Below are 10,580 nucleotides of genomic sequence, written 5' to 3' on the forward strand. Positions count from 1 at the left end.
GATAGATAGATAGATAGATAGATAGATAGATTACATCATTGGAGGGAGGAGTCAAATTGAAAATCTGAGTTTTTTTTAAATAGAGAAATGGGCAAACGAGTTGTGGAATATTATATAGTTCTACAAAATAATAACTTGCATGTGTATGTAACTTTAATGTGAAATAATAAAGCAAGGGTTATGACATAGTAGCTAACATGTGTGCTAACGTCTTGTGCTATGGCTTAGGTAGCATCCTGCACTACAGTTTGGCCTCCAAATCAAATAAAGACCCAAGGATGTATCTCCTGTGCTGGAGGCTTAATGTTCACTGGGATAGAGCTTTTAAGGTGGGGGACCTTTAAAAGATGGGGCTTAGTGGGAGGGGATTAGGTGATGTCGGGGTCACTGCCCTTGGAAGCGATTATGAAAGTTCTGTGGGACCCCAATTAGTTCCTATCCAAGTGCGTTGTCATAGTAGAGTGTCTGTGAGTCCTAACTTCTCTCTGACTTCCTGTCTTACCATATTTCTCCCATTTGCACACCACCCCGCTGTGACACACTCCCCCCCTCCGCCCTCCCCCCCCCCCCCCCGTGATCCCACCCTGATCCCACCTGCTATCAGGGAAGCCCTCCCTGACCTGGTGACCACACCTCCAATGATGTAAGCTAAATGCTCAGTTCTCTATGAAACAGCCAGGCCATTTATTGTGATACAGTAGACAGCTGCCCTGTGCCCGCCCCTCTGGACAAGGCTGTCAGCGCTGTGACCAGCTTTCTGTGCCCCGAGTCTGCCTTTTCCCCTGGTTTGTTCTGGGTTTTTGCTTTCTCTGCCCCGCGTCTGCCTTTTCCCCTGGTTTGTTCTGGGTTTTTGCTTTCTCTGCCCCACGTCTGCCTTTTTCCCTGATATGTTCTGGGTTATTGCTTTCTCTGCCCCGAGTCTGCCTTTTTTCCCTGGTATGTTCTGGGTTTTTGCTTTCTCTGCCCTGCGTCTCTACCTTCCAGCTTTGCACCGTCCATCCGTCCATCCGTCCGTCCGTCCATCCTATTCTCTTTGATGATTTAATTTTATCCCTCTTCTTTTAAAACCATCGACACAGTGATGGTCCCTGGAACAGGAGGAGGCCGATGTGCTGGCTCACCCAGCTTCCTCCAGTCAGAAGCCTTTAATTTCATGTTACTCACAGGAACCGGGCTGGGGGATCACTGTGTACGTATGCATTGATCCGTATAGATTTCTCTGAGGGCAGAAGGCATTTGAGATATACATAAGAGTTAACATTTGACTTGACACTTATTTGTCAGACATCGATTTGTCCTTGACTAGAAAGCCCTGACTATGTTGTGAAGAAAATCATCTCACTTTACAACTGTGGGGTGATCTGATTCAACAAAGCAGTCTTTCATCATCATCCGGTTTTGTCGACTTTGAGCTGTTTTTTCATAAAGAAGGCAAAACCCCCAAACTGCTGAAGCCAATGATCTTAAGGTCGCCAAGCTGAAGACAGCCTTTCCAACTGCAAACAGCTAGGATTTCTGAAGTTCCCTGCCCGTGAGCTCACCAGCCACCACACTGTCTCACACACTCGGGTGGCTTGCTTGTCCTGCAATTTTATTTTCTCTGCTCTTGAGGTCTGAAGTTCCAGATCAAGGTCTGGCAGGATCTTTCCAGCTAGCAAACAGTGGCCTTCTCAAGGCCTTCTCATGTGGCAGGGGCAGTGTGTGGGGTGGGGGGGGGGGAGGGGAGGGGGAGGGGAGGGAGAGAAGGGGGGGAGCATATGCATCTTCTTATAAAAGGGTACCAGCTTAGCTGCATTAAGAACCCATCTCTATGATCTTTTAACAACTGCTATTACCTGTCATAGGCCCAATGGCCACATACAACCACGCTGAAGATTAAGGTTTCATCCTGGGAACATGCGGGGAGGGACACCATCCAGTCTTCAGTAACTATTTCTCAGATTTCTTTGTTAAATTTTAAAAAGGCCGAAGACAGAGAAAAGCCTCTAAGGAAAGAAACTCCATCCAAGCGTACCTTGGTGACATTGTCTGAGAGCGTAAGGAGATTTGAAAACTACGTTAACCTTCTTGCTGTGCGCGCGCGCGGTCGTAAAATGATTTTCTTTGCTTTTCTGCTAGCTGGTGGGAAAAGCTCATTAAGAGTCAGGGGAACAGCATGTTCCATTATCAACACACTAAACCGCAGGATTAGCGAATATTCTAGCAAAAGCAATCACATTTATTAATGTTCCCACAGAGCTGTGGTCTAAAACAATAATTTCATAGCCATTAATCAAATAAATACATGTCTTCATCTACTCTTCCTAGTATATTACAAATTCCCTGGTAATCAAAGGAGGGAGGAAATGAATATATTTTACAAGGGTAACTTTTGAAAGAGAATAAATTTAAAATATGTAAGCAATTAATTCCTCCCAGTTTATGATTCAGGCAAACCGCTGCCCAGTTTTAATGAGCCCAGTTTTCTCCACTGCTAATGATGTGCCAGAGCTGAGGAAGAATCCACGTGATTGACCAGGAAAGGCTGGCAGGGATTCCAGAAGACAGACAGGAAAGAAGAGGCCTTTTCCCACCCATCCATCAAATGTAATTCAGTGCTCCTTTTGAGTATTCAGTTGTGGTTAGTGTTAATTATCAGGTGTACAGAATCACTTGGGAGATGGACCTCTGGGCATCCTCGTGTGTGTGTGTGTGTGTGTGTGTGTGTGTGTGTGATCTTGACTGTATTGAAGTGAAAAGACCCCTGTGGGTGGTGCCGTTCCCTAGGATTCCCTGAACTATTTAAGTGGAGAAAGAGAACTAAACACCAGCCATTGTTCCCTGTGGATGTGATGTGAACATCTCCCCGAGTTCCTGTCACTGTCACTTCCCCGTCATGGTGGATTGTAATCTGGAACCAGGAGCCAAATAAACTCTCACTGGGCTTGCTTTTTCCGGGGTATTAGAGCAACTGGAAAAAAAACTAGGCGAGAGGGGTCTGGGGGCAGGGAGTGGAGGGTCAAGAGAAAAAGAGAAGAAGACACTTGACTCAGGGAACAGTGAGTGCGGAATAGTGATTCAAGTGCAAAGCCTCCAGTCTTTATAACACTGCACGCCGTGCAGGGGTCCATACCTGCAGCCATTTGTTAAGTCCCTGTGTTATCTGGCCTGTTGCTCCATGTAGCCCTCATATCCGTCTCCACAGTGCCCCCTGGTGGCCACTCTCGGGGACAGCACTTCCTGTTCTATTTACTTGGCCTTTGATGTAACCAGCTTGAAGAGTTTGTTCATTTCACTCCAGCTAGACCTTTCTCTGGTGCCAGATGTCACACACGCTAATCTCTAGCCTAATCTCTTGCTCCCTGTGGTTCCATCCAAACCGCTTTCCGTGTGGCAAGCAGGATGACCTTCGAGAAGTAAACCATATCATCTTCAACAAGAATACAGTGGGAGGCAGAGGCTGGCGGATTTCTGAGTTCGGGGCCAGCCTGGTCTACAGAGTGAGTTCCAGGACAGCCAGGGCTACACAGAGAAACCCTGTCTCGAAAAAAAACAAAAAACCAAAAAAACAAAAACAAAAAAAGAATACAATCTCCAGCCTTACTGTGGACTCTCAGCTACTGTCTTCTCAGGCACCACATTCTCCCTTTCCCTCTCCCCACCCTCCCTCTCTTTCTACCTTCCTCCTTCTCTTCACACTTTCTCAACTGTTGTGGGAAAGTGCATAAGTAAGGGAGCGTATGCACAAACGTTTATTAGGTCATTGCTTTTATTCGGCAATTGAAGGTAACCGTATGCCCTGCTTCAGTAGGAACACTGTGTTAGTTTCTTAGTGACTTTACTAAGACACCATAATGGAGAGACACCATAATGAAAGCAACTGGTGGAAGAGAAGTAGTGTTGGGGCTTACACTTTCAGTGGGCGGTGTTCATGGCCACCCCAGTAGGAAGCACGGCAGCAGGCAGCAGGCACGCCACCCACCACAGCAGTGGCTGAGAACTTACACCCTGACCTGCAAGCACAAGACAAGACGGAGAGCTAACTAGAAACGATGTGGGCTTTTGAAACCTAAAAGGCCACGCCCAGTGACACCCCTCCTCCAGCAAGGCCACACCTCCTGATCCTTCCCAAATAGTTCCACCAACTGGGACCAAGTATTCAGGTGCACGAGCCTGTGGGGCCATCCTCATTCATACCGTCACAGTTAGTTACTTGTCTCAGTGCTGAGGTAAAATGTCCTGATGAAAACAACTTACGGTAGAAAGCACTCATTTCAGCTCACAGTTCCAAGGTCTAGTCCTTCACAGCCGAGTCACGGCAGTGGGAGCCTGAGGCAGCTGGTCACATCACGGCTAGCCAGGAAGACTGTGCTTACTGTGACAACTGACTTTCTTCTTTTTGTATAGTCCGGAACCCCAGGCCGTCCACAGTAGACAGGTATTCCCACCTCAACTAACCTAATCTAGATAAGCCTTCACAGGCCTGCCCAGAGCCTCCTTCATAGGCCGTTCTAGATCTCCTCAAGCTGACAAGACTGGCCACTCCAAGGGGCCCCTACACTACATATAGCGTTCACCCTTTGAACATCAGAATATCATGCAGTAGGAAAAAAAAAACCCTAAAATGTAAGTTAATGTTGGTCAGTTTAGCAATGTCTATCAAAATTAGTTTTCTTCTGAGACCCTTATCCCCAGTTCATGCTTGCACACTTGAAAGTGTCTAAGCACAAGGGTTATAGTCTAGCACTGGTTATAACAGTACACACTGATTAACAAGGAGCTGGTTAAATTATGGCCTAGCAACACGGGGTGTCACGCTTCCATACTGTCTTAGTTAGGGTGAGTCATGATGAAACACCATGACCAAAGACAAGTCGGGAAAGAAAGAGTTTATTTGGCTTACATATCCATTTTGTAGTCTATCACTGAAGGAAGTCAGGACAGGAACCTGAGCAGGGTTGAGAGCTGGAGGAGGCAGGATGGAGAGGCCATGAGGGGTGCTGCCTCCTGGTTTACTCCTGTTGCTTTGTTCAGCCTGCTTCCCCTCTAACCCGGGACCCCTGTGTAAGGGAGGCTGGGCACGCCCCACCAGTCACTAATTAAGAAAATGCCCTGCAGCTGGATCTCATGGAGCCATTTTAATTGAGTTCCCCACCCCACCCCACCCCACCCGCCCTTTCCAGTGACTCTAGTTTGTGTCAAGTTGGCATAAAACTAAACAGCGCACATGGTGATCGAAGATGTCCTAAGAGATCCTCTGACTGAAATGGAAGACACTTCAAGGTGAAGAGCAGCAGGAAATGTGCATGATATTCTTATAAAAATGGGAAGAAGAAGCATCTGGATACTATTCACCTTTGGTTAGAATGCATGGGAACACTCAGTTGTCAGAGGAAATCACAGGGGTTACCTATGAAAGGGGTGTGGGATCTGTGGAGATGAAGGACCAGAATGGGAAGGAAAACTTGGCAGAATATTCGGTATGTGGAACTGCAGAACACAACCTTACTTAGCAGGAGTGTTCCTGCTGTAAGAAACATCTGTTACTTTCTCATGGGAAGAAAAAGAGAACAGAATTTTTTTTTCTTTTTGGTGATCTTAACTCTGCCTTTATTAAAGGCTGGACAGGCTTCTAGTTATAGAACATTATATGTAGACATACCTCTTTTTATTCTGTTTTATAGGGGGTAGGTAATATGTTCATATGCTTAAAACCCAAAAAGTATTAAAATATGGACAGAGAGGGCGGGAGAGAGGGCTCAGTGGTTAAGAGCACTGTCTGCTCCCCCAGAGGTCCTGAGTTCAATTCCCAGCAGCAACCACGTGGTGGCTCACAATCATCTGTACTGGGATCTGCTGCCCCATTCTGGCATGCATGTGTAAATGCATATAGATGCACTCCTACACATTAAAAAAATATTTTTTTTTATTTAAAAACTATGGATGGAGAATTTTCTTCCCCACTCATTTTTGTTTTTCTTTTCAAGATAGGGTTTCTTAGTGTCTCCTGACTGACCTAGAACTTGCTTTGGAGACCAAGCTGGTCTCAAACTCAGAGATCCACCCACCTCTGATTCCTGCGTGCTGGGATTAAAGACGAACACCACCGTTGCCTGGCCTTCGTCCCCACTCTTGTCCCGTGTCTACACAGCAGAAGGGCTGGGGAAAGGAGTCTTGGACTTGCAGGGTGAGGGGACTGAGAAGGACTATCCTTTGAGCTGTGCGGCTCAAGTTAGTTTTCAGGAAGACCACAGGGGCAGGAGATGGAGCATGTGCCTTGCCTGGTACCCGATAATCAGTAAATTTCACATAATTGAATAAAATAGATATCTAACTGCCAGATCAAAGGTCAGGTTTCTTCCAAGAGTGCATAATAGGGCTAGTCCAGACACACGTTGGCACCAACCTCTTGAAGTGTTGCTAGTCTGTCTTGAAATGCAATGACTCTAAAAAGGCTGGATTATGAGGATTCAGAAAAGCAAACTCAACAATGATCCTTAATACTGACTATGTGTTAAAAATGATAATATTTGAGTAGATTGTGTTAAATTAATAAAAGTAATAAAGTTGCTTCTTTGTTTTATAGACTGGATTTTACTAAGTTACCTAGACTGGTCTTTTGTTTGTTTTGTTTTGTTTGAAGACAGAGTTTCTTTTTTGTGTATCCCTGGCTGTTCTGGAACTCACTCTGTAGACCAGGCTAAACCTCGAACTCACAGGGCTACATCAGACCAGGCTGACCTCGAACTCACAGAACTACATGTGCCTCTCCCTCCTGAGTATTAGGATTAAAGGTGTGCACCACCACCACCTGGACCTAGAATGGTCTCAAACTCACAAATAGTTAGAATTATGGGCCTGTGCTCTCAGGCTTGGCTCAGCTTCTAATTTTTAATGTAGTAGCTACTAGGCCAACTGAAGTTACACGTATAGCTAGGATTTTATTTCTATTGGACAGAGTTGGTCTTACAATGCAGGGTAAAGGTCCTAGGGATTTAGCTCAATGCGTGACTGGAGATCAGGGGCAGGAAAGGCATTTTGAAAATGATAGATTCACTTTGTACCTTGTGGTCCCAGGTGGTATTTGGGGTTTTCTCAGCTTGCTGGGAAGAGCTGGTTTCCAAAATACAGGGCAGTAAGTAGTCTGGGCTTGACAGGTGGCTGGGTGGAAGGGTGACTTTGAAAGTTTCGCTGATGGCTTGGCTCAGGGATCGTCTAGATTGTTTTTCTGTCATCCAAATGTACCTCCTCCTCTAGACTTAACTGGCTAATAAGACCTGAAAATAAACCCTTTTATACAACACTACCCCATGATTAAAGTTAGCCTTTCCCTTAAATGTAAAAGATATTCAGAGCTGGAGAGACAATGGCTCAGCAATTAAGAGTAAATATTAATCATTCAGAGGACCCAAGTTTGGTACCCAGAACCCACATCCAGGGACTCAAAACTGCCTATAACTCCAGCTTCATTAGAATCCAGCACCCTCTTGTGGCCTCAGTGGGTACTGCACTTCTATACGCATGCCCATATAAAAACACACACATATATACACACAATTAAAACTAACAACAAAATCTCTTTTTAGAAATGTTGGCCCTCTGATGAAAAACGCAAGTGAGATGCCAGGAGATGCTGCTTATGTAGTGTGCCTTGATCAAGAAAAAAAAAGCAAAACAAACCAATAAAATGAATGAATGAATGAATGAATCAATGAAGTACAAACCCTGCAGGCAAGCATTAGAAAAATGTGTAAGGGGGTCAGAGGAAGATGAATTGGCAGCAACTGCGGGGACTTCAGTTGTGTGAATCTTTGGATTCAATCCAGTATTTATCCCACAGATACAGGCAAAGCAAAGCAGACATATGTAAAGTGGAATTCATCGCAGCACAGCTTTTAGAGAGAGCTTTAGTGGAGACTGAGTTCATCGCGAGCATAAATTTGATAGGAATGTAAGAGAGCATCACTTCACTAAAAGTGGTGTGACTTTAATGGTCCACAGCTTGCTGACAAAGAGCAATTCCACCGGCAGCTGCAGGAGGATGACTAAGAGTTAAGTTGGAAAAGGAGAAGGTAGTGGGCGAAGGGGCAGCACACGGGGGCATTGTGTGGAGAAGAAGCCATCATAGATCTGCTGAGCTAAAGGTCAATGAATATGTTTTTGTCAGTGATATATAAGAAATGAGTAGGTGTTGTCTTCCAAGGTGGCAAGCTGTCGCATGCAGAACAGGGAAGACAGAGAGTTGACCTCTTAATGTATACTGCTTTGTACTTTTAAAATCTTTATGATATAAAATATGTTGCTAACGAGACAATCTAATTAAAAATTGTGAATGCTTCTATTTAAGCAGGGACTCCTTTTCCTTTGCCTAAGTCCACGGTGCAGTATTTCCCCTGGACTGCACCCCTTGATACTTATAAGCAAACTGGAATTCTTTCCTCCCATTCTGTCCTGACATAAAAAGAGTTTCCTGTATCTATTTGAATGCATACATAAGTCAGGGTCCTTACTTTAGATTTCAAAGATTTCCCCTTCCCTTTCATCCCTTTCTGCAAGCTTAAACATTTACCATGCAGTCAAGTCAAGTTGGTACATGCCCATATCCCAGCTCCTGGGAGGTGGAGGCTGGAAGATCAGGAGTTCAAAGCCAGTCTCTGGTTTTTATAGTTTGAAGCCAGTGTGGACAAGAGAAGGAACAAAAAGCCTTCACTCCCTGCGACAGATTCTTCTTCTTCTCCTTCTCCTCCTTCTCCTCCTTCTCCTTCATCTTATATGAAGAACACTCATCTCATAATCTTTTTAGTCTGAAATGTTTGAAATCTACATTTTGATTATATAAAATTGAAGTGGGGTGGAGTGGGAGAAAGAAAGCCAAACCCAAAACACCACGGGTGGTGCGCCCCCTAGTGGTTAATTGCTCAAACTGTTCTTTCACTAGCCCCTTGTTTTCTGAAAGTTCCTGCTCTAGGGCTCCTTGCTGGCTCAGCAGGTAAAGGGGCTTGCTGCACACGCCTGGAGACCCGATTTTGATCCCCAGAACCCACATACAAGTGGGAGGAGAGAGCCAACTCCACAAACTCGTCATCTCTGTAGCTTACACACCCTCACATACAACATATCCTACATGCATAATAATAAATAACTTTTGTTGTTTTTGGAAACGGGGTTCCTCTGAGTAGTCCTGATTGCCCCTGAGCTTTTTAGAGCAGGCTAACCTGGAGATCAGAAATACATCTGTCTCTGCCACAGCTGTCATACATTTAATTACCTTTTAAATTTTATACATTCTAAAAACGAAACAAAACAAACGCAAAAAAAGAATTATGGCATAATTGTGGAAGAAAATGATTAAAATGTACTTGGTTGCCACCCACCTTTCCCAAGCTAAGTCCTCAGGCCAAATGTGGTTTGCTGTGTAGACCCAGGTGTGTGGCTACCATCACTCACCCGGGAATGAAAGCCTAAACTAACTACAATCTAATCTGACCACGAAAGCACCAAGGGAAATCAACTGGCGTGGGTGATGAAAGAATCCTCATTTTAGTGAATGATCTAAGAATAGGTAGGATTCAGAAGAAAAAAATGAAATAGTGCTCTTTGAGGAATGCCCTTGTGCCTGGCTCTGATACATCAGGGTCTCTTTGAACAAGCTTACGGAGAAGCGGGCTGTGGTTTTCTGAGAGCACTTTTGTCCGATAGAGCAGGAAGGTCAGCTCCAAATGGAATGAATAGTGGTCGTCTTTATAAAAGCCTTTATAAAGGCCCTGGTGCTTGCACCTGGGCCAGTGTGGGAGAGTCCCCTGTGGGACACACAGTGTACTCTACTGTGAAGGAAAGAGCAGCCCACTGTGTGGCTCTTATCCTTGGACTCTGGCAGAAGCCCACAGATGCTCAACAGACCACTCTTCGTGCAATTATCATCTGGGAAAGTGGCTCTGAGGAAGAGTAACCCATCGGTCCCTGGGCTAGCCCTTCACCTTTCTTGGGCTTTTTTAATTCCTTAAGTTGACCACGTGTTAATATTTTATGGGACATCTGTACTGAAAGGAACAGAAGGGGTGAAGGAGCAATGGTTCTGCTTCTTGTCCCCCCTGGGCCTCAAGTTCATTACAATTCTCAGTTCAGAGCCACCATCACCATCTGGCCAAGCTTCTTTGTGATTCATTCATTTATTCAATAATTCATCAGCCGGGCGGTGGTGGCGCACGCCTGTAATCCCAGCACTTGGGAGGCAGAGGCAGGCGGATTTCTGAGTTCAAGGCCAGCCTGGTCTACAGAGGGAGTTCCAGGACAGCCAGGGCTACACAGAGAAACCCTGTCTCAAAAAAACCAAATCCAAAAAATAAAAAAAAAAAATATTTCCCCACCCTTTCCACTTTCTTTTAAGATTTTACCTAACAGCAGTAATTTTAAAGTATTGACTGTGTATCTTTTTGTTTGTTTCCTGTTTATTTTGTTTGCTTCTTATATTTTTCATTTTTCCAGTCTGTTTATTTGTTTTTGGAGACCCCGGGCTAGCCTAGAATTCCTACCCTTGTCAAGGATAACCCTTGACCTCCTGGTCTCTGGGCCTCCTGAGTGCGGGGAACGTGGCTACCATG

Source organism: Apodemus sylvaticus, chromosome 7 (genome assembly GCF_947179515.1).
Source record: "Apodemus sylvaticus chromosome 7, mApoSyl1.1, whole genome shotgun sequence".
NCBI classification, from domain to species: Eukaryota; Metazoa; Chordata; class Mammalia; order Rodentia; family Muridae; genus Apodemus; species Apodemus sylvaticus.